The sequence below is a fragment of the Mesoplodon densirostris genome, chromosome 1 (genome assembly GCF_025265405.1).
Source record: "Mesoplodon densirostris isolate mMesDen1 chromosome 1, mMesDen1 primary haplotype, whole genome shotgun sequence".
NCBI classification, from domain to species: Eukaryota; Metazoa; Chordata; class Mammalia; order Artiodactyla; family Ziphiidae; genus Mesoplodon; species Mesoplodon densirostris.
In genome coordinates this window covers 27,080,675-27,106,879 of record NC_082661.1, presented here as the reverse complement: position 1 = coordinate 27,106,879, position 26,205 = coordinate 27,080,675, and the positions used below count along the sequence as shown (strand labels likewise).

At 42.0% G+C, this 26,205-nt stretch overlaps 1 protein-coding gene across 4 annotated transcripts in view; it reads left to right on the top strand.

Moving 5' to 3' along the window:
* CNNM2 (cyclin and CBS domain divalent metal cation transport mediator 2) overlaps nt 1-26,205 on the top strand; it is a 148,298-nt gene that overhangs the window by 85,715 nt on the left and 36,378 nt on the right. Inside the window, exons 2-3 of one of the 4 annotated variants that reach the window (XR_009532651.1) lie at nt 10,067-10,161; nt 21,300-21,325. The exons of the other annotated variants lie outside the window; for them this stretch is intronic. The gene's annotated coding sequence lies outside the window, so the exon portion shown is untranslated. Of the gene's footprint in view, nt 1-10,066; nt 10,162-21,299; nt 21,326-26,205 lie in introns of those variants that run through there. 4 annotated transcript variants of the gene reach the window in all.

Below are 26,205 nucleotides of genomic sequence, written 5' to 3'. Positions count from 1 at the left end.
GCGGAGCCAGTAGCTTTTGTGGGAGAATAGTGTTAGATACTATTAGACCTGTTAGAAATTTGATTACATATGAAATTGTTCTGTTGGATTACTGATACTGCTCTTGAGTGACAAAGATCTAAAAGATCTGTTTTTAATGGGTCATGGAGTTTCCAGTTTAACTCTAACTTTATTAAATCCTTAAAGTATTCTTCTAATTAAAAAGATTTTCCATCTCTCTTCCACTTATGCTTTGAGCCACCAGCCTGTTTCCCCTCTGTCATACACAGCAGCATTCACTTACCAACTTCGATATATGCTTGTGTGTCAAACTGTGATGACATCAATGTTGTCTAAGCCTTCTGTGGTGTGTACCTAATTAGATCCTGACCCCTCAGCCAGGCTTCATTTGTAATCCTTCTGTAATTACATGTTCAGTAGGGAAGATAAATTACCTGCACCTAGTTCCTAACTTGCCTTGCTCCTCCTCCTGGGATCGCCATGAATATCCCACCAGGCCTCTGCTTCCTTTTGCCCACTTCCCTAGTATTTCTTCTCCCCTTTCTTTTGTTTTCTCTGTTCAAAACCCACCAATCTCACTGCATTATGGAGCCTTATTCCCCCCGCTTTTTTAAAAAAGTACTTATAGTACTTTGTCAAATAGTTTTATTTTCATTTTTAAAAAAGCAGATGAGAAAAATAGGTGAATCAAAAAATAGTTTTCTCTCCTTTATTTTTCTTCAAATCTGGTATTAACCTGCCTCAGTGGAGTGGGTGGGTATTCCTGGGGCTCAACTGTATTTATAATGTTTTATTCCTTAAACTGGATAATAGGTACATGGATGTTTGTTTTCTTTTATACTGTTTACATCTGAAATATTTTGTAATAACCCATTTTTTCTACATTGTTCTTGTCTGAATCTCTTGATTTTTTTTGTAGGGGGAGGAAAAGATGCATCATTAGCCCTTAATAGACAAATACATGAAGATGTGTGGCTGAGGATGTGCAGTCAGTATTACTCAAAGATTTGGTGCCCTTTATGTGCCAGACAGTGTTCCAGGCACGGAGGACACAGTGTCACTAGGATAATGTCCCTGCCTTTGTGCATTCTATATCTAAGTGGGGAGCAGACTAAGCAAATAAATACGAAATATAATATCAGATACTGATAAGTGCTACATATAGCATAGAAAGAGAGGACCTTTGACTGGGGCAGGGGGGAGCTGTTTTAGATGGGCTGGTGAGGGAAGGCCGCATAAGGGGTGACATTTGAGCAGAGACCTGAATGAAGTGGGAGACTAAGAAACACGAAAATCGAGAGAAGAGTGGTCCACAAGTGGGAACAGAGAGAGCAAAGATCCTTAAGCAGGAGTATGTTTGGCATATTCAAGGAACAGCAAGAAGCACCTAGAGAAAAGTAAGCCAGGAGTGGTGGGGGATGAAGTCACAAAGATCCGCAGGGGTCAGTAAGGCCTTGCAGGACATGGTGAGAGGTTTTTACTCTAAGTGCGATGGGGAGTTTTTGAGCAGGGGAGTGACAGAATCTTAGTGAAGTTGAAAAGATTACTTTGGGTATTCTGCAAACAATTTATCATAGAGAGTGAGAGTAAGGCAGAGAGACCAGTTAGGAAACTGTTGCAGTTCAGGTGAGAGATAACAGTGGCTGGGACCAAGGGGGTCAGTGTGGGTGGTGAGAGAAAATCAAATTCTAGATATTTTTCAGAGGATTAGAAGTGAGGAAAAAGTTAAGGATGAAGACTAGGTTTTTGGCTTGAGCAACTAATTTTGGTGAATGTTGGTACCTCCCTTCCGCCACTAAAGGAGGAAGAGACTGAGAGAAAGAAGGTTTCATATTCTTGGTAGACTGTGGAGATGTCAGGTAGGCAGTTGGATATATAAATCTGGCATTCAAAGGAGTGACCTGGATGGAGATGCAGGTAGGGATGTTGGATGTATAAATGATATTTAAAACTTTGAGACTAAATGAGATAATTACTCAAGTGAGTAAGTGTCCATAGAGAACAGAAGAGATCCAGGAATGAAGAGCAAGAGTACTCTGTCTTCTAGAGGTCGGGGGAATGAGAGGAACTAGCGAGGGAGCTTGAGATGGAGTGGCCGTTAAGGAGAGAAACCAGGGAAGTGTGGTGTAAGCCAAGTGAAGAGACTTTCAGGAAAGGAGTAATCGAAAATTGAGTAAGATGAGGGCTAAGAATTGATCTTGGAATTTATCCAAATAAGAGGTCATTGGAGATCTTCATAAAAGTAGTTTCATTGGATATGACTAGTTTGGAACATATTGAATAGAACAGGAAAGAGGAGGAAATAGAAACAGTGGATGGAGACAGTTCCGTTAAGGGTTTTGCTATAAAGAACAGTAGAGAAATGGAATGATAACAGGAAAGAGAGAGGGAATCTGGAGAGCTTTTTTGGTTTTAAAGATGGGAAATATTTGGCACTTTGAATGTGGTGATGAGAATTATCCAGTTGAGAAGGAGAGCCAAGTGATGGAGGGGGCAGTCTTATTACATAAAACTGTGGGCCTTCTCTAAATCCTGTGGAGGTCAGGGAAGGGTAGTTTTCCCAGGAGGAAGCATCAAACATTATATGAAAGATGAAAGATTGGAAACAATTGTGAAATGTCTAACCCAGAGGAAATGAAATACACTGGATATCTAACAATTATGGTGATATAAAATAGAACTACAATTTACCCACTAAAAATCGTTATAAGGTTCCACGTTGATTGATATGCAAAGATTTTCAGACTTAAGTGCAAAAAAAGGTATTTTTTGTGGAAAAAAAGTATGTAATAAACACTTCAGTAGAGAAAAATGTCTGAAAGGTGGGATTTTATTGGTGATTTTTAATTTCTTCATTAGATTCTAATTGTTTTCCAAATTACTTCATCATGTTTTCTGTACAGTGAGCATATATTACCTGTATCTTTTAAAAAGTTATTCTGTGAATGTCAGTGAGCTAAACCCATTTATATCGATCATAAAATATTTCTGTATTTTGACTTTTTAAGCTATTTTATTTTATGTTTTCTGTTTGCTTATTTTTGCTGTCTTCTTCCTACCATCTGTTGGCTAAATCTAATAGTCCTTCTATTTGAAAGTTATACATTCTATTTTTATTCTTTTGGTAGTTGTCCTTAACTCTTATTTTGATAATACATATACTGGTGTTTGTTCCTATTGAAAATCTTTCCCTATTTTCATCCTTTAAATGTATGTATTCCCCACACACACTTCAAAAAATACTAGCATCTTAGAAGTTTTCATCTTCCTCTCTATACCCTCCAGTCCCTACACACCCCCCTACCGGGCCCCCTCCAAAGTGCTTTGATTTTTAAAGAATTTTAGTTCTGGAATTGCTATGGATTTGCTTTTGGTTTTGTACCTTATTTAGACAGTAATAAACTTGATAAGTTATTTACTTACCTTTCCCATTTTTATAGTGTATTCCAGAATATGTATTTCTTATTTTTAAGTTTGAATTTTTTTTTCTCATCCCTTTGAACCTATCACTCCATTGACTTCTTAGAACCAGTGTTGCTTTTGAGAATTCTGGAGTCAACCTGATTCTTGTTTTTCCTTTATAAGTCATTTACTTCTCTGCTAAACTTTAGTAATTTTTTTCTTTTTGTTGTTCTTTCATTTCATTATACTGTGACTAGTTATAAAATTTTCCCCCTCTTCTTTTCCCTTTTTATGGGTTTTTTTCAGTCCGAGGTCTTACATCTTTTTCTAAATTTGGGAACCTTCAGTTTTTTCTTGTTCAAGTATTTTCTCCTTCTGTTTTTCCTCCTCCCTTTCCTCTGGGCCTCATTACATAGATATATTGATGCTTCCACTTCTGTCCTCTACCTCTTGATGTTTCTTTTTTCCATCCTTTTTTCCCCTCCCTAATATATTCTAGGAGAGTTTCTTAACCTGATCTTTGGCTCTTCAGCCCAGCTATTGGGTTCTTTATTATCTTGGCTCTTAATTTTTCATAGCATTAACTCTAGTTCTTATTTTAAAACTTCCTGTTCTTACTGCATGTTTCCAGTTATGGTCCCTCTTTGAAGATATTTACTAATTTATTTTCCATTAGCTTGATTTTTGCTTTAATTTTGTTTTTCTGTATAGCAGTTGTGCCCCTAAGATGAGCTCATCTGTCTTCTCTATGAATCCATTTTTTCTGGCTCTTTAACCATGTCATCTGTTGATGGATCCCTGGACTCCCAGACAAAAACAGAGGCACTGGCTCGTGCTTCTGAGAGCTTTCTCTGACGATAGTCCTCATCTTACTCTGGCTGGGAAGGAGGGTAGGAAGAGGAAGATACACTTAGGGCTTTGCAGTTGCATGTACCTATATTTAACTGTTCCCCAACCCAGCCCACTTGAGCATACCACCCTAATACTGCTGGTAGAGCCAACTGGGCAGGAGAGTGCTATGAGCAGTGGGGGCCAAGAAAGCATGAGCAACAGAGAGAAAGAAACACAGGTAAAGAAGCCTCTCTATTCCTGGTCTCCTCCATGCTACCTGCTCAGAGCCTAGCATGGGCCTCTCCTCCCAGCTGAAATCTGGCTGCTCTCTGTTGCCTGAGGTTTTTCTCACAGCTTTTATGTTAGTGTGACAATTTTATTAACCTGTCTCTGGGATCTCCAGGATTCTGTTGGGAGCTCACTCTAGTTTGAAATCTTGTCAGAACCATGTATATAACATTACAAAAAAATCATTAAAGGGAGGTTGTAAAAAAAAAAAAAAAAAGATAGGGACGGAAGTATATACACATTATCTGCTTTTTTTAATGATCTCTCTTACAGCAAGAAGCAGTTTGATATTCTAGAAACAATGATACATTTCACTTTTAGTGTTTTCATTTGAATACTTATGTTGAGCATTTGGATTTTATTATTTAAACCAGTCAAGAAATAATTGAGTATCATCCATTTACTGGGGACCGTTTTCAGCTTTGGGAATACAGCAGTAAACAAAGAAAATGAGAATCCTTGCCTTCATAGAGCTGTCCTTCTAGTGGAATAGAAGACAATAAATAAGTTAAACCATAAAATATGTACTATTTCTTAGATAATGAGTTGGATTTAACCCGGGTTGTTGTTTAGCCAAGCAAATAAGATGGAGAGGGGCGAGGGAGTTGAGGGTCTAATGAAAATGATTGACAATGGAATGAAGTAGAGCTAGATTAGGAGGAGAAAGAGGACAAGTAAGGGTGGTGGAAACAACGGATTGAAAGTAGGGCAAAGGATTGTTGGAATTGGGATACTAGCAGGAGTGTCCTAAAAAAAAAAAAAAAAAAAAAGGAGATGGTGGTTGGAGAGTAGATGTTCGGAATTGAGATAATGAGGGATTGCAGTAATGGTGAATGATGAGGTCAAGGGAGTGACCGTGGAAGAAAGTGACTAAGTTAGGATGGAAAATAAACATTAAATGGAAGAGAGACTTCCATTTGTGCCCGTGTGGAATAACAGGGACCAGGTTTACCCTCCTTCCTTAAACAAGCAGAAAGCTGTACAAAGTATATTGAAATAGTGGTTTTCAGACGTTGGATAGCAGGCAGTGCAGGAAAATGATCCTTGAGATAAGGTGAGCCCTTATGATTGCCCCAGCTTTCTACCTGGATGGAGTACAAGGAGGGGCAACCTAAACAGAACCTGGCAGTCTCCCTGAGTTGAGGAGGCGGAGTTGAGAATTCAGGGAGGTGAAAGAGACTGGAATTCAGAGAATATCGAAGAAGAGAGCGCTCCACAGATCTCCTGAGCCTTCAGCAGAGTGCTATTGAATGCATGCGTGAGAGGAAACCACTTGAGGCTGGCAAAAAATAAGGGATGGCCTTGGAGTCCTGGGCTTCTTGTGAGCGGCGTAAAGGTCATGATGAAATTAGTCGATGATCCCGAGACAGACATTGGTGGAGAGGCTGCAGGTATTGAAGGGGAGACTGGGGAGTGGTCTTGCCAGAAACACAAAGAGTTCTGGGGCTCCCACTTGACCTTAATGATGGAGGAGGCCTTCAGGGGGATTATTTTACTCCTAGGATTGCAATTCCCTCTTGATTTCTGCTACTTCACTTGACTCCTGCCCATGGAGGCACAGAGTCCTACAGAGTTGGACTCACCACTGCTAATCATCTAAGAATCATGTTTACGTGCTCCTTTTTCTATGGCCTTTTCCCCCTAGAAGAATACACCTCTAATTTATGGTTTCAAGACAGGATTCATGTAACAAAATGTGTTTTCCACCAAATTTATGAGAAAATATTGGTTCCTTTAAGTAAGAATTATTTCTACTGTTCATATATATAAATAGTAATTTTGGCCTAAAGATAGTTGCCCAAGATTAGATAAATTCCTAGTAAAGGAAACTCTCCAAAGCCAAGTTAGAACTCCTCAGAGTTGGAGAGAGAATTCTGTTCATGTGTGTTCCCAGACCCAAAGACATAGAAGGCGCTCAGTAAATATTTGTTGAATGAATGTATTTTGGAGTGAAATGTGGCATTCTGAGTGATTGAAGATTTCATGTGAATCTTATCGTGGGTACTGAGGCAGCCAAGATTCTAACTTTTCCACATATAAATAGACCTGTTAAACTTCAGTTTCTACCATGTCAGCTGGGCATGATGATTTGGAACTTTTCTTATTGGTTGTGGTTGTTGATTTTTAAATTCTTAAATTAGGAATGATGGGGATGAATGCATAACTGCATACATGTCAGGCTAGGGACTTAAGGTGAGAGAAGAGCTCTTTCAAGAGACCCATGTCCTAAAATTTATAGATTTCAATTTCATTTATATTTTGAATAAGTAATACATTCACATTTTTCAAAACTGAAAAGGCTCAAAGCAATAAAGTAGCTTCCTCCCATTCCTGACTACAAGTTGCCCAGCCATTCAGTTCTCCTCCCTAGAAGCAACCACCATATGACATCTTAAAAAGATGAGATGACCTTTTAGATTATGCATCAGGTTAGAAAATAATAGTATAATAATAGTAGGAGGTGCTTAGTAAGTTAGTGATTACTGTATACCAAGCATCATGCTGAATATTTATATATAATTTAATATGTTGTCTTCTGTGTTCACACCTCTGTCTCCTCTCCCGCCTTGCCCCTTGTGGGCTGATGACCTTGCTGCTTTGTTTTCTGTAAACCATCTTCTCCCTCTCTCCTGTTACGGCTGGTATCCTTCTGTTATGATCTGGATTCAGTGGTGTGTTGGAACTGGCTTTTACTGGCTGGAAAGACCAATTGTACTCATCTCTTCCCAACTCTTTGTTCAGTGACATCGTGTTAGTAATTTGGAATCAGTTGTGGTAGGGATATTCATACCCTGGAAACTAGCGAATGCTACATGCCAGGGCTGTTTTCCCCAGAGAGCTGGTTGTTATACATGTATGTATCAGCACCCCACGTCTGGATCCTCTCCCCTCTTACCTTTTAGTTGGTTCACTAAATAACAAAGTTAACTGAAATATGGAATTTAAAAAATTATATACATATCTTAAATATATTATTTTGAAAAAAGCATTTGCAACCCTTTGACAAACTTAAAACTTTTGATTATGAAAATGTTAAAAAATACAGAGAAGTTAAAAACTGGTATAATGAATATTCATATACCTATCTCCTAGATTTGATAGTTCTTAATGTTTTTTTTAACCATTTCAAAGTAAATTGCCGACATCATGACAGTTGACCCTGAAATGTTCAGCATTACTTCTCCTACATCATCCTCATTCTATTATCACTAAGAAATTTATTGTTCCCCCAAATCATTTACTACCCAGTCTATATTTGGATTTTCTAATTGTTATTTTCCCCAAATGTCATTTACAATTGTTTTTTTCTAATATGGATTCAGTCAAGATTTGTGCATTGCATTTGGTTGTTATGTCTCTTTTAAGCTAGAGTAATCCCCCCCTCAGTTTTTTCATGACGTTGAGTGTTTTCTACTCTTTATGTTTTGAACGTATATACAGAAGTAGTAAAAATAGGCAATTAACCCCAATATATTCATTGGTTCAGTAATTATCAACATTTTGCCATATTTGCTTCACTTATCTTTTTTCTTTGCTTTTCTTCTATTTTAAAAACAAATTCAAGACATGTCATTTTACCCCTTTCAACTCTTAAAAAAAAAAAAGACATATTCTTACATAACCAAACTGGTGTCATAATGATACCAAACAGAATTAATAATGGTATTGACTTTTTAAAGAAACCACGCTAGTTCTTTGGTAGAGTATTCTACATTTTGGGTTTCTATGATTGTTTTCTCATTATTATCATTTAATTTCTCTGATCTCTTGTATTACCTATACACTGGAAATTAGATCCAAATTCTTAATTAAACTCTTTTGGCAAGAATATAGAGGATGAACTGTACTTCACAGCACATCACATCAGGTGGCACACAGTCTGGTTGTTCACTGTTAATAATGTTGAATCACTTGATTAAGGTGGCAACTATCAATTGTCTCCACTGTAAAGATGTTTTCCCCCTTCCACGGATTATCATGGTAATTCATGGAGTGATACTTTGGTACCACATGAAAATTATTTGCTCCATCAACCTTTCCGTTAATGTTTAGCAGCCATTTATGTTCTTTGCCTGAATCAGTTTTCAACAGGCACTGGAAAATAGTATTGCTTTTTCTTTGAATGTGGGCTGATTTGTGTTCCCTGTAATGGTTGAAGGAGATCATCTAACATCTATATTATATCTTCTCTCAATTCTCTAAATTTGAGTTTTCTTCTTAAGTGGAATAAACCATACAAAGGATTTTTGAACAAACAATACAAAGCGCAGAATCATTAAAGACTTTTTTCCTCACTTTTCGTGATTCTCTTGCCCACTCCTAATTCAGTATAAGTTTTTGAGGTGTTTCTTTGGTTTGTTTTTTAATTGGAGTACAGTTGCTTTACACTGCTACGTCAGTTTCTGCTGTACAGCAAAGTGAGTCAGCCATATGTATACATATATCCCCTCTTTTTTGGATTTCCTTCCCATTTAGGTCACCACAGAGCACCGAGTAGAGTTCCCTGTGCTATACAGTAGGTTCTCATTTGTTATCTGTTTTATACATAGTAGCATATATATATATGTCAGTCCCAATCTCCCAGTTCATCCCGTCCCCCCAACTTCCCCCTTGGTATCCATACGTTTGTTTTGAGGGTTTTTTTTTTTTTTTTTAAAGCAACTTGGCTTTTACTGATTCTTTCCAGAGGATTCATTCTTTCCAGAGGATTCATCATAGTTTCCATAGAAACAGGAATTTCTTTTTATTGTCATGAGTTTCTATAATATTTAAATTGCAGCATCAAGTGCAGATGTCATAAATAGGTTTGGGAACAAAAATAACCAATTCTTAGAAAACATTCTGCTTACTCTATGCGAGTACAGTGTGCAGAGTAGTAGTTTTACTAGCCAGAAGCTTTCAGTGTGCTGCAGGCCTCAGTCGGTGTGTTTCACAGGGAGAATGAGTGTGTCAGTTAACCAGCAAGTTGCCACATGGAGGTCCCTTGAGAGAGTCTACCATGTTATCATTTTACTTGTCTTTCACACTAGGCTCCTAGTTCCTTGACAGTGAATACTAGTCTTATTTGTATGTGTTTGTTTTAATCCCTCATGCTTAGTACAGTGCCTAGCATGTAGTGAATGCTCAATAAAAATATGTGTTGAATGAATCCATGACCAGCACCAGAGGAGACCATATTGACCTCAAGTCAATTCTGATCTTAAAACATAGTAATCGTCACAGTGTTTTTGCAAACGTCGGGGTTGGCATGGTTGTTGTATATAATTTATTCTTTCACTGGCTTTTCCTCTTCACGTTCCCTCAGTCTTTGAGTCTTTCTCTGCTCTGTGCCAGCTTCCTTCAGTTTATGGTGTATGGCAGGCTACCTGTGTTCATGATCATTTCCAGTTTCCTGATCAAGATGCAAAAATGTGTAACAGTTCTGCTGCAATGGCGCTATGCACAAAGAGAGATGGGATTTCTAGGAGAATACAAAGTAGTTCCTTAGTTCTCTATTCTAGAGCTTAACCAATCCCAGGAACTGAAGTCTTCTGTTTCTTCACAGAGGAAATATGACAAAGGCAGTGGCTGTACAAGCTTCCTTCATGGGCCGCCCTCCCCACTGCCTCATCCAGTAAGCGGGAGCAACTACTTCTAGAGGTGAGAGGGGAGGGAGGACAATCTCCATAACCCATTTGAATCCACCCAGCTGCGAAGTTTTGGTTTTGAGAAACAGAGTGAACAATTTGTGGGGTTGCTATGCTGAAGAACTTTAAAACAAGCCTGCGTAGGATTGAATGCTCAGGTGATGTAAATTACCCTTTTCATAGAAGCCCGTAGCCTCTATTTTAAAACAAGCAGCTCGGGCCTCCCTGGTGGCGCAAGTGGTTGAGAGTCCGCCTGCCGATGCAGGGGATACAGGTTCGTGCCCCGGTCTGGGAGGATCCCATATGCCGCGGAGCGGCTGGGCCCGTGAGCCATGGCCGCTGAGCCTGCGCGTCCGGAGCCTGCGCGTCCGGAGCCTGTGCTCCGCAACGGGGGAGGCCACAACAGTGAGAGGCCCGCATACCGCAAAAAAAAAATAAATAAAATAAAATAAAACAAGCAGCTTGTAGCTGAATATTCCCAGTGATCCCAAGTTCCTATTTCTATAGATATTAATAGTATTATACATCTTCATTTGAGATGATTATTAGCTTCTGGAACCAGGAGAAAGTTCATCAAGAATATAATTATTATCGGGCTTCCCTGGTGGCGCAGTGGTTGGGAGTCTGCCTGCCAATGCAGGGGACACGGGTTCAAGCCCTGGTCTGGGAAGATCCCACATGCCGCGGAGCAACTAGCCCCGTGAGCCACAAATACTGAGCCTGCGCGTCTGGAGCCTGTGCTCCGCAACGAGAGGCCGCGATAGTGAGAGGCCCGCGCACCGCGATGAGGAGTGGCCCCCACTTGCCGCAACTGGAGAAAGCCCTCACACAGAAACGAAGAGCCAAAACAGCTATAAATAAATGAATAAATAAATAATTAAATAAAAATTTTTTAAAAAGCACCTCTAAAAGCTTTCTGTAAAAAAAAAAAAAAAAAAAAGGAATATAATCATTATCGTTTATTGCATACTTGCTATGAGCCAGGTACTGTGTTAAATTCTAAACTTTTTCATTCAATTTTCATGGAAACTTGGGATTTTTATCTCTGTTTCACAGATGATTAAAGTGAGAGGCCAAGAGAGGGTAAATGACTTGTCTTTGGTTACACAGCTAGTGTGTAGCAGAACCAAAGGATCCAAACCCAGATCTGTCTAATTTTAGTTTAAGCCCTTAGTCACTGACATTATTCTCTGGGGTCCCAGCACACATCTTTGAGCTCTAAAACTGACTTTTTAGGTGAGGGAGTAGTGACCAAGGATGACCTAGGTTTTTCTGGGTGTTGTCAGGAACCAAGGTGATGTTCTTATCAGGCAGTTGTTGTACCTACTCCCAGAAGGCTTAAGACATGTTGTCATTTTGACTGAGGGGCAGATACCTCAAAAGGTGTTTGAAGAATCTTTGTGTAAGCAAATGAACGTTGACTTCTTTTGAACATTCATTCATTTAATAAGCTAAGTTCATTTCTTTCTCTCTCTCTTTTTTTTTTTTTTTTAACTTGACAAACCATCATATTTCAATATTTGAGTCTCGGTTTCCAGGCTGAATTCAAGTTGTGTATTTAAGAAGACAATGAAAATTCTTTGAAGATATTCTCAAGCCCAACAGGAAGGAGCACAGGGTTTGATTTGTACTTGTTTTTCAAGCTGGCTTCATCTGGGACAAACTCTATTGTAACTTTTCTAGAATTTGGTGCCAATAGGAGCTGAAATAATAAAATCAGTAAAATTAAATTAAATAGGAAATGAGAGTCTTTTATGTACCAGGCCTTAGATTAGGTAAGAACAATTGGTCACTCTTCTGGGAAACTGTTGCTAAAAATTACAATCAACTGGCAGTCACTGATTGGCCTCGTTTACTGCATTGTGTCCCAGGAAGAAAAACAATCTCCTCTTATGACAAGAGCTTGCAGAGATAATACTGTTTTTTTTCCCCTAATCTTCATCCCCCTTCTCATTTTCTTATGATTAATTTGAGCTATTTATTCAGCATTTATTGACAGTATTATATACCTGGCACCGTGCTAGCTTATGAGGCTTTAGGTATAAAAGAGAACTCTTGACTTCAAGAATCTCACAATATAGTATAGGAGAGAGAATATTATGATACAGGATAATAAATCCTCTGGTGGAGCTAATGAAGCCTCTATGGAAGCGCCAAGACAGGACATCAAACCCAATTGGCATAGGTGAGGTTAGGAAGACTTCAAGGATGAGTTGATAGTTGAATTGCATCCTTGAAGGAGAATCAGAGTAAAGGAGCCAAGGGGAGGAAGGTGTTCTTGGCAGAGGGAACCGTAAAATAGCACAGGAGAGTGACAGAAAGTGTTCTCTGACATTGAATGACCAAAGATGTAGGAGATGAGGCTAGAGAAAGAGCTAGGGATCATGTCATGATAGCTTTGTAGGCCATACTGAAGTGTTTAAACTATCCCAAATGCAATGGGAAGCCATTAAAGAATTTTAAGCAGTAGAATAACACGTTCAGATTTGCTTTTAAGAAAGGTTACTATGGCATCAGGGAGGTGGCTTTGGGAGATTACATTAAAGTTAGAAAGAGAAGTTAGAAGGTTATTGCAGTTCAGAAGAGAAATATATATATATTTTTACATAAATTTATTTACTTATATTTTTTATTTTTGGCCGTGTTGGGTCTTCGTTGCTGCGCGCAGGCTTTCTCTAGTTGCAGTGAGCAGGGGCTGCTCTTTATTGTGGTGCGCGGGCTTCTCATTGCGGTGGCTTCTCTTGTTGCGGAGCACGGGCTCTAGTCGCAAGGGCTTCAGTAGTTGTGGCACATGGGCTCTAGATGTGGCTTGCGGGCTCTAGAGTGCAGGCTCAGTAGTGTGGTGCACGGGTTTAGTTGCTCCACGGCATGTGGGATCATCCCGGACCAGGGCTCGAACCCGTGTCTCCTTCATTGGCAGGCTGATTCTCAACCACTGCGCTACCAGGGAAGTCCCAGAAGAGAAATATTGAGGGCCTGTAACTAAGGTGAGCTGGTGTTGGGGATGTCTCAATATGGGAGCGATCCAATAGATACTTAAGAGGTGGTCTTAAATTTACAACTCAACAGCTTAACACAGTGTATAACCAGTTTGCCATAGCAGGGTGAAACTAGAGAAAAAGGAGGAATCTAAGATGACTCCCACAGTTTCACACTTGATATATTCTGGTACCATTAGTCAGAAAGAGGAATAGAAGTGAAGGAACAAGTTTGGTAAAGAAGATGATAGATTTAGTTTGGGGCGTGTTGAACTTGAGATGCTCATAGGACAAGTGAAGAGGATCAAGTAGGCAATTGGAATATTTTTATCTCTGAAGTTTAGGAGAGAAGATTAGACTGGGGATGGTGGTAGTGTATAGATTTGATCCTTTTCAGTCTTTGTGTTCTGTCTACTTTTGTTACAGTTACTTGATTAGTACATAGTGAAAAGCAGATTTACCATAAAGCTAATTAACCTTAAACTTAAATGCTTCTCACATGCATGGGCCCTAGCCAGATGTGTTAATTTACATGGTCATGTGTTTTTGTAAAATTTGCAAAATCCAGATATTTTAACTACAATTGATCAAAATTTCTCTCTTGGCATTTTTAATTACCCTCTTTCACTCTTTGTCTCTAATGTTGGAATGGTCCCAGGTGTTTTTTGGAACCTAGCTGTGGGGAAGTTGAGCTGGGGATACATTTAGTTTGGATTTGCAGTCACTTCAATGTATAGTTATTGCTAGCCATCCCAGTGTAGGAATGACCTCGAGAAATACTCCTGCACGGTGCCAGCTCACCTGGTATTGTGACACAAAGGTACAAAACCAGCATTGTATCGAGATACCAGTGCCAGAGGTGTTAAGACACACTGGTATCATGGAAACAGAAGAGGATGAAATGTACAAAGCCAGAAGCTGGTCAGTAGAGAAACTTCCGATGGCGTCTTAGCCTGAACATTGGCCTGATACAAAGGCTTGCGTGCTGGGACGTTTATTTGGACTAGGATCCCAGGGAGCAGGAGTTCAGGACAAGGGAAGTGAAATGGGAAGGAAGGGAAGAAAATTCAAGGATGTGATAGTGTGTTAACTTCGGCTACAGGCAACAGGTGTTCTTTCCTACCTAGGACTTCTATTTTTGAAAATATTTATTTATTTATTTGGCTGCGCCGGGTCTTAGTTGTCGCACTTGGGATCTTTTAGTTGTGGCACATGGGATCTTTTAGTTGTGGCATGCAGGATCTTTAGTTGCAGCACACGGGATCTTTAGTTGCGGCATGTGAACTCTTAGTTGCGGCATGTGGGATCTGGTTCCCTGACCTGGGATCAAACCCTGGCCCCCCTGCATTGGGAGTATGGAGTCTTAGCCACTGGACCACCAGGGAAGTCCCCTACCTAAAGGAGCCTTGTGAGATGCTCTCAGAGTGGTGCTTGAGTACAGAGGGGGATGTATTTTCCCATGGGCATTATTTCCTTCTCCGTTCAGGAGAAGTCCCAAGGCAGAAGTGAGAGATGCAGTCAGCTGGGCCATGAGCTGTATATGAGATGATGTCTGTTTGCACTGGTCACACGGGCATGAAGCCAATCCGAGCCTGTGCGGAACTGGTCGCTGTGGCGGTGGAAGGGGTGAAAGGGGGTAAGCAATGGGACCGAGAGGATTTTGAAGTGGTGCTTAGGAGGCATCTGATGTTGCCAGAGGATTCTGTTCTCATTCATTCCTAGTCAAACATTCTCTCTTGTTAGAATTATGTACAATAATGTAGTGCATGTGGTTATAAATCTCCATTCTTTTTTACTTTTTGATGACAATCACACAAAATAGACTTTATCAGAATTATTGTTTGTAGGACACAAACTTTTTTTTTTTTTTTTTTTTTTTTTTTTTTTTTTTTTTTTTTTTGCTGTACGCGGGCCTCTCACTGCTGTGGCCTCTCCCGTTGCGGAGCACAGGCTCCGGACACACAGGCTCCGCGGCCATGGCTCGCGGGCCCAGCCGCTCCGCGGCATGTGGGATCCCCCGGGATCGGGGCACGAACCCGTGTCCCCTGCATCGGCAGGCGGACTCTCAACCACTGCGCCACCATGGAAGCCCAGGACACAAACTTTTAATGGTTACAAATTTCAGTCAACATGCTACTGTTAACTGTTTCCCCTGTAGAACGTTTGGTCCTGTCCAAAATGTCCTGAGCATATTTGGGCCATGCCAAATGGTTTTGGACAAGACTGAATATCAAGGATATCTTACGGACATTTTGGATAGGACCAAATGTCTGCTAACCAACTATTGCTTGCCAGAATTTTCCTATACATATACAATTTATACAAATAGGATCATACTATGTAAAATATTCCAGTTTTTTTCCCTTAATCTATTTTGGGTAAATTTTCATAACAATTTAGGGAGATCTACTTTGGTCCTGTTTAATGGCTGCATAGTATTCCATTGTATGGATTTACAAGAATTTATTTAACCAGGCTTCTCTATTGATGGATGTTTTTCCTGATAGAAATACAAAAACCTGGGACTTCCCTGGTGGTCCAGTGGTTAAGACTCTGTGCTCCCAATGCAGGGGGCCCAGGTTTGACCCCTGGTCAGGGAACTAGATCCCATATGCTGCAACTAAGAGTTAGCATGCTGCAACTAAAGATCCCTCATGCCGCAGCTAAAGATTCCACATGCCACAACGAAGATCGAAGATCACGCGTGCCACAACTAAGACCAGGCACAGCCAAATTAATTAATTAATTAAAAAAATAAATACAAAAACTTCTTTCTTTTGTTTCTGACACATTTTTTTTTTTTTTTTTTTTTTGCTTTTTGCGGTATGCGGGCCTCTCACTGTTGTGGCCTCTCCCGTTGCGGAGCACAGGCTCCGGATGCGCAGGCCCAGCGGCCATGGCTCACGGGCCCAGCCGCTCCGCGGCATATGGGATCCTCCCAGACCGGGGCACGAACCCGTATCCCCTGCATCGGCAGGCCGACTCTTAACCACTGCTCCACCAGGGAGGCCTCTGACACATTTTTAAGAGATATTGGGAGGAAAGATAGATAATGGGAGTGGTGAGAAGGAATTGTGAAGGAATTTTAAACAAAATGTTTGGTTTTTAAAGTCATCTGATGTATCTTTTTTTTTTTTTTTTTTTTTTTTTTTGCGGTACGCCGGCCTCTCACTGTTGTGGCCTCTCCCGTTGTGGAGCACAGGCTCCGGACGCGCAGGCTCAGTGGCCATGGCTCACGGGCCCAGCCGCTCTGCGGCATGTGCGATCTTTCCCGGACCGGGGCACGAACCCGTGTCCCCTGCATCGGCAGGCGGACTCTCAACCACTGCGCCACCAGGGAAGCCCTGATGTATCATCTTTTCTCTTCTGTGGTGATGATGAAGTGCTTGAGGTTTCTAGGGACAGGAAAAAGAAGAGTAAAATGCTAGGACTTCTATTATCTCAGGTCAGCAAGAAAAATACTCATTATTTTTGCTCCCTTTATATTTTTTCAAGTTTATTATTTGCCCAAAATTTGAAGATGGGATTAATGCACTGGATGAGAATTTGAGCTAGATGACTTTTCATTTTTCCCTGCGACTCCAGGACTCAGTGATATTTTGATCATTTCGATAGCCCTTTCCCCTCATAGCTTGTGATTATTAACTATATGATAATACATAATTATTAACTTATATTAACTGTATAATAATTTAAAATAGCAATTCCATTTCCTCATTACAACTCGAGGTCATCAGGAAGGACTTCTGAAAAGAGGAGACTTCAGTAAGAAAAGGGGATAAGGTTTTCCTTAATAAAACCAGCCTTTAGTTTTCCCTTTAAGCAGGTTTTTAAAAAAGTGATGGCCTCACTTCTCTCCTTAAAATGCCTGCTCCTAAAGCAAATGTTGTAAGGGGTGGTTTCGTCTGTAGTGTTTTTTGGCACGTCATCTGGACTTAGGTAATTTTTTTTTTTTGTAAAAGTTAAAAATTCCTTTATTTTTTATTCCTGGTACCACGACCACACTTTACAGGGCAATGTACCTGATGTAATGAAAAGAAAAAGACAAAGACAAAGCTACAACAGATAAAAGACCTCAGGAATATACAACTAATTGACACTACCTTGCCTTAAGCAATAGCTGCACTTTTTGCAAACGGTGGCTATGACAGTCCTGAACAAGAAGGGTTTCCTGTTTCAGCTGCAGGAACTTTTCTGACTGCGGATCATCGTTCCTTCTGGCAGATTTTTACAGTTCCTCTGCTGCATTTGGGACGACTGTCTCCAAGTAACCTGCAGCTTTCCTGACCACTCCTCGCTGTCTCTCCTGCTAAGAACTGTAGCCCTTTTCTTCTGAGTTTTTAGAACCTTCTGCTACCATATCCATGGACTTAGGTAATTTTTATACACTGTATCACAAGAGAACCATGTTTTTATGTCTGCTTTGTCTAATGACCGATCTTGCCCCCTTGTGTTGTAGAAATCATCCAAGAAATTAGTTCAGTTGATGTTAAGAGTTTTGGACTGCAAAACAAAGTTCTAAATGTTACTGATCCAAAGACTAAGACCCAAGGAAGGAACAGAAAAGCAAATCATAGAATTAAAACACTGATAGTTGGCCTTACCTTAGCAGTGGATGTATATTTCCCTTTTTTGAATCTCCTGTTACTGGGTTTGTTGGGCAATTACTAATATTTTGGGCTGTTACCTCACTAAGATGCTCAGTCCTCATTTATCATCCTTACAAAAGCTACAAGTCTAAAGGAAAGACAGAAATAGACTCATTGGTTCTAAAAATAAGCCCCTCAGTTTTATAGAACTACTTATCTCTTGGGAAAGATGGGAAGGTTCCCATCATCTCAGCCTGAAAGCCATCCTTTGTCTTAGCCACGTTTTCCGTTGCTGATCATTTACTAGGAAAACATTCCAGTGAGTGTACAGTGAGTGGTACAGACCACGAAAAAAGATGAAGCGGAGATGCCCGGCATGCCTCACTATTTATAAGAAAATATTTCCCCCAAAGATGGGAAAATCCAAGTCTTTAAATACTCTGGGAGAGGAGAATAATGGAAAAAACTCTTCAGTTTCTATTCTGTTGGTTCATAAGATTTTTCTCACAAATCTTTTCGACAGGCCATTAAGCAAGTCACATAGTGACTGGAATCTTCTATTAACTGCCTCACTTTGGGTTTCTGGCTAACGTATCTGGCAGCAAGACTGAAGAACAAGCAAAAGAGAATGAGCAGCTGGTGGTGGTGTGGGAATGCGAGGCCATCTATTATTTGTGGCCTGGAATCCTAAGCTAGGTGGGAGGCCCACAGGGCTGTCCTTAATAGGAGAGTCCACGTGGATGGTTTGAAGTAAATGATTTAGCTTCTTTAAATACAATCGCAGTTTAATCGAGGTTAATTTTTTGTTCTGAAAATTTAGTTTACTTGCTATTTCTACCAGGAAGTTCATTCAGCAGGTCTCTCAGGCATTTAGTGCATATATTAGTACATAATATTAGTTTGTCTTCCTAGACAATCAGTCACCCATTGTCTTGGGTTTGGGAAATATTACTTAGTCTAATCCTCGTCTAATCCTGGTTTTTCTTTTTCGCCACGCCATGTGGCTTGAGGGATCTTAGTTCCCAACCAGAGATTGAATCCGCACCCTCAGCAGTGAAAGTGTAGAGTCCTAACCACTGGACTGCCAGGGAATTCCCTAATCCTAGTTTTCCTTTGGTACCTGCCTCCTAAATCCCTTTGTGGTGTGGATCCTGAGTAGGTCAGTTATGGTTCAACAAGCAGAACCAGTAAAAGACAGATACCACATTCATTAAGGAATTTTCTTAAAAGGGGCAAGCTTACGTAATTGCAGAGGCTGTCTAAGAGAAAGTACAGAGTTGGTAGGGCAGGCCATGAGGGAGGGAATGTGATGAGCAGGTGGAAACCCCATGGGTGTGGTCTGCAGCAGCTTTCGACAGGTGGAAGGTCTTCTCTCCCTCTGAAAGCCTTCACCCTGCTTTTTTTTTTTTTAATTTTTATTTATTTTTTTATTTATTATTTGTTTTTGGCTGTGTCGGGTCTTTGTTGCTGCGTGTGGGCTTTCTCTAGTTGCGGCAAGTGGGGGCTACTCTTCGTTGTGGTGCGAGGGCTTCTCATTGCAGTGGTTTCTCTTGTTGCAGAGCATGGGCTCTAGGAGCTCAGGCTTCAGTAGTTGTGGCGCGTGGGCTAGTAGTTGTGACTCGCGGGCTCCAGAGTGCAGGCTCAGTAGTTCTGGCGCACAGGCTTAGAGAGCTCCGCGGCATGTGGGATCTTCCCGGACCAGGGCTCGAACCCGTGTCCCCTGCATTGGCAGGCGGATTCTTAACCACTGCGCCACCAGGGAAGCCCTTCACCCTGCTTTTAAGGCCTTCAGTAGATTGAGTCCATCCCACCCAGGATAGCTACTCTTAAAGTCGACCCATTAGGGACTTTAACTACATCTGCAAAATCCCATCCCAGCAGCACCTAGATTCACGTTTAACTGAATTACTGGGGGCTGTTACCTATCCAAGTTTACACATCAAAAATCCATCCCGGGCTTCCCTGGTGGCTCAGTGGTTGAGAATCCACCTGCCGATGCAGGCAACGCGGGTTCGTGCCCCGGTCCGGGAAGATCCCACATGCCGCAGAACAGTTGGGCCCGTGAGCCATGGGCGCTGAGCCTGCGCGTCCGGAGCCTGTGCTCTGCAACAGGAGAGGCCACAACAGTGAGAGGCCCGCGTACCTCAAAAAAAAAAAAAAAAATCCATCCCATTCAGAGAAGCCAGAGGAGCTGCCTGGAAAATACTGCCACAGAGGTGCTTCTGCAGACATTTATTAAATCAGGGCTGGTATCTCTGCTGCTTTTTATAAGCAGTCCCATCTGAGCATTCACAGTTGTAGAACTGCCCGCTGTGTGCCTCAACCAGGGGAGCCTGGTTAGTTAATCTTGTGAGGACTGAAGCCCACTCCTGAGTTTTCAGAAGTTGCATGTAAAACAGGTTTTTGTTGACTGAAAAATGTTTTCCTACTGGTCACCATTTTGTGAGTTTTTTAGTATTTGTTTACACTTAAAAGCGAAAGCTTAAGAGCCACTGTCAGTGGAAAACTAAGCACTTACTTTACCAGAGAAGCTATTAACATGGTTTGTTCTGGGGGTTGGAAAGGGAAGGGAGTGTGGCTGTACAAGGGCAACGGTAGGGGTCCTTGTGGTGATGGAAGTGTTCTGCACGTTACTGTATTGATGTCAGTATACTGGTTAAGGTGTGCTGTCCCACAATTTGGTTTTGCAGGATGCTCCCAAAAGTATGTGGGATCTTGGGTGAAAACACATGGGACCTTTCTGTTATTTCTTACAATGGCATAAGAATGCACAGTTATTTCAAAATAAAATTCTATTAAAAATGATCCATTTTATAAGGCAGTCCTTTTATAATATGATTAATCTTTTTCTAATCTGTCTTTTAAAAATAGTCATGTTGGGCTTCCCTGGTGGTGCAGTGGTTGAGAGTCCACCTGCCGATGCAGGGGACACGGGTTCGTGCCCCGGTCCGGGAGGGAAGATCCCACATGCCGTGGAGCGGCTAGGCCCGTGAGCCATGGCCGCTGAGCCTGTGCGTCTGGAGCCTGTGCTCCGCAACGGGAGAGGCCACAACAGTGAGAGGCCCACGTACCGCAAAAATAAATAAATAAATAAAATAGTCATGTTTTCTTAAGGAGGTAGACATGTATATGTCTTAGCCCTATGCTCGAATAAACTACATACTCAATATATATTTGAGTGGATGAAAGTATGCCTGATGGGAAAATTGTAGGTGACAGATGATTTTTTACAGAACATTTTAATATTAAAAACAGAGAAGCTTAAATTCTTAGATGAAATATTGGGCATACTGTAAAAAGATGGAGTCTTCACTGTGTAATAATGATGACCGAGAGAAGATGTGATTTACTACCTCAAAAAATAAGGCCAAACGTAACCTAAAACATAAGTCGAGAGGAAACCTAGAAATGTGCAGGAGGTAGTTAGCTGTAGGACAAATACGATTTTAGCCTGGAAAGTTGTATAGATTGAAGGTAAAACTACTTTCGAAGGATTTAGATAAGTGTGTGGATTCGCTCATTTAGTGAATATTTGCATGCCTCTGAGGTGCCAGGCAGCTATCTGTAGTTTTCATGTATTTCAGGAACTTTTCCAGATGTAAATGCTGATGTCCTTGAAGGCAGCCACACCTTCCCCAAATCTCCATGGATACAGCTGTCAAAATCTGAGAACCACGTGGATTGGATTTTCTCAGTGTATGTTTCTAATCTAACTCATCAGAGATATTTATGGAGAAGTGAAATTCAACCAGTCAAAAATAATAGTAACATTCTAAAGATATCTACAAACATAATTCTTTTAAACATTGATTGTCTTAAAAGATATGTTCAACTTAATGTTTTTCTCTTTCAGGTATTTCTTTTTTTTTTTTTTTAATATTTATTTATTTATTTGGCTGCGCCAGGTCTTAGTTGCGGCACGCGGGATCTTCGTTGCTTCGTGCGGGATCTTTTTTTTTTTTTAGTTGCGGCATTCGGGATCTGGTTCCCTGACCAGGGATCGAACCCCGGGCCCCCTGCATTGGGAGCACGGCATCTTAGCCACTGGACCACCAAGGAAGTCCCTCAGGTATTTCTATTTTAGGGATACAGAATAAGAAACTACAGTTAAGAATGGGCAGGTGGGACCAAACTTAGTTTAAATGTTAAGAGACAGGTATTTATAGCAAATAGAAGGAAGCCTGGGACAATCAGAGAGGTAACCTCCAGGGAGCAGCATTGAGGCTGGGCCCTGGGAAACTCAACCTAGGTGCTCTGACTCCTGGGGGCTCCCTGCACTGTGCCCAGGTCTCTGCAGTCAACCTTCAGGGAAGGCATAGGCTTTGCTTCTGTTTTTTTTTTAAGTCCCTTAGAGGCTGAGCACCTCCGTGAACGATTGCCCTTCTTACTTTCAGAGCTTGGTCAACGAATTTCCCTGAAAGCTGTTATAATCTAAATTAGTAGATAAATTCAGGGTTCTACCCAGGAAACGGCCCTATTAAGAAATACTGTCTGCATCAAAAACTCCTACCGTTACCCCCCAAGATTAGATTATTTTTTAGGAAACCATGATTCCATATTCCACCCTAGTAAAACTCCTGGCAGATGTGACCTAACTTGGAGTGTCGATGGCTGAGGAACCCCACATACCTGGAGCGGAGAAGCTGTCCTGCTAGGGAGATCTTGGTCAGCCACTTAGCTGGTGGCCACTGGAATTTTTAGAAGTAGTAAAACTTCTGATAAAAGAGGGCTTTTGTCTCCTGAAATAGCAACAGTTATCATCACTTAAAACCAGTGTATTTCTATATACAGCAAGTGCTTCTATAGATATACTCCTGGATTATTTATACAGGACTATTTTAAGATCTGTGTCACATTTTTCTGGTGTATTTTATGGTGGGAAAATTCAGTTGGAAAAAATGCACTTAGCTGTGGCTGGGATGGTGAGGTAAAATAAGTACTTAAAAAACATGAAGGTTGTGGGTTTTTTGTTTTTGTTTTTTTTAGCTTTAAACAGGACAGAAATAGCAAGGTGATAGCTCCCTGAATGAAATCATGTTGCTTCTCCTTAAGCAAACTTTACCATGGTACTCATGTCATAATACTAGATCTGTCACCGTATGAGTCAGTACAAGATCTGCAAGGCATGTGTAAGAATTCATCCATGTATTCATTACAAAAATCTGTGAGAAAATAGCTGCTTTTGTGTACTATAGCTTGTTATTCAGGGTTGCTTTTTCTTTTGATTTTGCACCTGTTGAACTGAGAGGGCGATGGATAGGGTAAGGACCTATCTACTGTTAAGAGTAATGTGGGTGTAGAGACCCAGGCACTCCCCGGGCCCGGGTGTAGCTGAGGCGGGGCTGTGTCAGGGCTGTGTGTGCAGGAGTCGGGCTCCTGTGATCGCTGATTGCTTCCCCTGAGGAGAGGCTCCTTCTTACCTCTTCTGTGAGGATGAGGAAACCCATGGAGGTTACGATTGGACAAAATCAAGTCATTTGATTGGCCGGGACAATGAGAGCATAAGAGGCGTATGATGGCCTTTGAACCCCACTCGAAGACGTTTTCTTTCAAATTTAGCTGTTGATGGAAAATGAGCACTTTGTTTTGTTTTGTTTTTGTTTTTGCGGTACGCGGGCCTCTCACTGCCGTGGCCTCTCCTGGTGCGGAGCACAGGCTCCGGACGCGCAGGCTCAGCGGCCATGGCTCACGGGCCCAGCCACTCCGCAGCATGTGGGATCTTCCCAGACTGGGGCACGAACCCACGTCCCCTGCATCGGCAGGCGGACTCTCAACCACTGCGCCACCAGGGAAGCCCGGGAAATGAGCACTTTTTGAGTAATAGGATGATATGATTGTGTTGCAGTTTAGTAAGTATTACCTTTGTGTATGTAGGAGTGTTAGGTTATTATGCTAGGCTTGGTGGGGCCTGCGGATGAAGAGTAAGACAAAGATGAATAACACAGAGGTCAAGGAGTTTATGATCTAAGCAGGGAAACAACTGACCTTGTGGTAAACGAGGCTCGAGTACACGGGCAGCATTGTCAGCTGAGGAGGAGCCACAAGAACCAGATGGTTACTTCCGTTTCAGAGATTTGAAGGCTGCCGTCCCGTCTCATCCCTGCCCAGGTTTCTCATCTAGCTCAATGTCTCTTGCCTTCATTTCCTCCTTACGGGCCACTGCTTATACATCTTACGAGACCTTGGTAGTTCTCGCCTCAGTTTGCCTCTTACAAAATGCAAGACCCAGACCTGAACACACTATTCCACATATGGCTAAATGTAGTAGGAGCGTTGCTTCCCCTGTTCTGAGGTTGTATTGCCACTGAGTCATCATGAGATCATACGCTGCTGGACCACCAGGTCATCTATTTTATGGGGACCTGCCATTAACAGAGAAGGGGTTGCTGACAGGTCCTACCTGGGAGGCCACAGGCAGGCCTGTGCTCCCCTCGGAACCTGCTTACGTCTGCTTATCCGACTTAGCTGCTTCTCCTGTCGCGCCCTGGCGCCTTCCTGCCCCTGCCTCCCATACCCCTGAAGTCCCCTCTAGTCCCTCCTGGGTGGTAGTTCTGTAACTACTCCTTGAACTATGCATTTTCTTTCTTTTTTTTTTTTTTTTTTTTGATGTGGACCAATTTTTCAAAAAGTCTTCATTGAATTTGTTACAATTTGGCTTCTGTTTTATGTTTTGGTTTTCTGGCCGAAAAGCATGTGGGATCTTAGCTCCCTGGAAGCGTGGAGTCTTAACCGCTGGACCACCAGGGAGGTCCCTGAACCATGCATTTTATACACATTATTTCACGTAGGTATCCATCCATTCATTCACTCTTCGTTAAAAAGGGGGGGAAAAAAGGGTGGGGAGAAATGGAGAGAAGAGACTTAGAGTTTAGAGTTAGAGTTTTAAGCCTGGGTGATTGGAGATCTCATGGCATCATTTCCAGAAGTGGGTATTCAAAAGAGGGGGAGGTGTTATTTGGGGGAGGACAAACCAGACTCTGTCTAAAGACACAGGCCCTTTTCTCTCTGGTAAAGGCTCCCTGGCAGAAGCAGGCCAGTGTGTGTCCCTGTTAGAAGTAGGAAGGGCTGTTCTGGAAATCACAGTGGATGGCACTGAGATGATAATCTTTGGATTCTTCATCTATGACCTTTCTTATCTTGAGCATCTTTTGTCACCAAAATCATCTTTCACAACCTTTTGACTACATATACTTTTGACTCTTTTCTGCTTCTTGAAGTAGTTTTTTAAAAGTTTGGCTTCCAAAACACTGTTCTCTCTATTCTCTGCTCACTCCACCGGCCCCTCCTTCTCAATCTCCTTTTTGGCTGTATCTCCACTTCCTGCCCTATGAGACATTGGCCTGCCCCAGGCTCAGTGCTGGGATCTTTTCTCTGCCCACACCCTCTCTCCCGGTGATCTCCTCCAGTGTCTGGCTTCACTAGCCTCTCTTCTCTGGGGGTTCTCATGCTTCATCTGTAACCCACATGTCTCGCTCGCCATTTCTCGAATTCTGACTTAGGTATGTAACTGACTGTTTGACATTTCCACTAGGATGTCTAGTAGGCATCTTGAACTTAACCTGTCTAAAACTGAATTGATTTTTTCCTTCCAGACGTGTACCTTCCACAGTCCTCCTTGGCAACTCTATCCTTTCCACGGCTCAGGCCCCAAAACCTTAGAGTCAGCCTTGGCTTGTCTCCTTCTCTCCCCCCTACATTCAGTCCATCAGCAAAACCTGTTGGCTCCTTCTAAAATATATACCTGGAATCTAAGTACTTCTCATCCCCTCCACTGTTAGCATCTGGTTCTGGTCACTATCTCCTTTCACTGGGATCGCTGAAATAACTTTTTTTTTTTTTTTTTTTTTGCGCGGTACGCGGGCCTCTCACTGTTGTGGCCTCTCCGGATGCGCAGGCTCAGCAGCCATGGCTCACGGGCCCAGCCGCTCCGCGGCATGTGGGATCTTCCCGGACCGGGGCACGAACCCGGGTCCCGTGCATCGGCAGGCGGACTCTCAACCACTGCGCCACCAGGGAAGCCCTGAAATAACTTCTTGATTGGGTTTCCTTTTTCCCGGCTCTGCCTTCCCCGCTGCATGTTTCTCCACCAGCTGCCAAGCCTTTTGTCACCACAGCAGCCAGTGATCCCTTCAAAACAATACAGATCAAGTCGCTCTTCAGCCCAGAACCCTCCAGGGACTTCCCATCTCCGAGTAAAAGCTAAAGTCTTTGTGATGGTGACATGATCTGCCCGCCACCCCTGCTGCCCCGCCCCCCATCTTTGATTCTTCCTCTCCTGCTCACTCTGTTCCAGCCACACCGGCGTCCTTGCTTTTCCTCAAGCACGCTAGGCCTCCCCTCTTCAGGGCTCCATTGTTCCCTCCACCTGAAACGTCTTCCCCAGCCCCTCACTTACTTCATTTAGCTCTGTAATGACCTTCAGCGTTGCTCAAATGTCCCCTTTCCCTGGCCAGCCTAAATTAAATAATTCGGCCCCTGCTTTTTTGTTCT